At 50.9% G+C, this 822-nt stretch overlaps 1 pseudogene; it reads right to left on the reverse strand.

Annotated features, from left to right (window-relative positions):
- Window positions 1-406: 406 nt before the first annotated feature.
- Window positions 407-822, reverse strand: part of LOC143350797 (large subunit ribosomal RNA) — a 3,139-nt pseudogene continuing 2,723 nt past the window's right edge.

The raw sequence follows: 822 nt of genomic DNA on the forward strand, positions 1-822 counted from the left end.
ATGACTCACCGTCGCGTCACTTCTCGCCTATAACGTTCTTAAAAATCGAATTTTCGTCCGATTTTCAATCACGAAGCGGCGTTCTCCTCGTAATAGTTCTCTCTACCCACTGCCGCGGTTTCACCTCGATATCTAGCCTGACGGCTGAGATATTCGGCGACAAACACGCTCGGTCGCCCCGAAGATTCCGAAATTACAAATCTCGATCGAGTTTTTGAAATTCCACTCCGGAGAAACACACAGTAAGTATATATATCGCACAAATACGCCAAAAACTAACGTGTATAACGCGAATAACTCGCGAAAATACACGTAATACTCCTCGAAACGTTGAAATTCCGGCCAGGTAGCGGGAAAAACCCACGCGGCGGTAACTCCTCGGTCGAGCGGTTCAGGTAGCGGAGCAGCGGTTGAACACGTCCGTTCCCTTCGGCAGTCAGAATGCGACCAGTAGATAGGGACAGTGGGAATCTCGTTAATCCATTCATGCGCGTCACTAATTAGATGACGAGGCATTTGGCTACCTTAAGAGAGTCATAGTTACTCCCGCCGTTTACCCGCGCTTTTTTGAATTTCTTCACGTTGACATTCAGAGCACTGGGCAGAAATCACATTGCGTCAACACCCTTGGGGGCCATCGCAATGCTTTGTTTTAATTAGACAGTCGGATTCCCCTAGTCCGTGCCAGTTCTGAGCTGAGTGTTGAATGGCGGCCGAAGAGGACGATCGACGACGGCAAGCCGCCAACGAAAGCCTCGCAGCAAGGAAGATCCGCGGGAGGCCAAGGCACGGGACCGAGCTCGGATCCCGACGAGAACGAAC

The sequence above is a fragment of the Colletes latitarsis genome, unplaced genomic scaffold (genome assembly GCF_051014445.1).
Source record: "Colletes latitarsis isolate SP2378_abdomen unplaced genomic scaffold, iyColLati1 scaffold0039, whole genome shotgun sequence".
In the NCBI taxonomy this organism is placed as follows: Eukaryota; Metazoa; Arthropoda; class Insecta; order Hymenoptera; family Colletidae; genus Colletes; species Colletes latitarsis.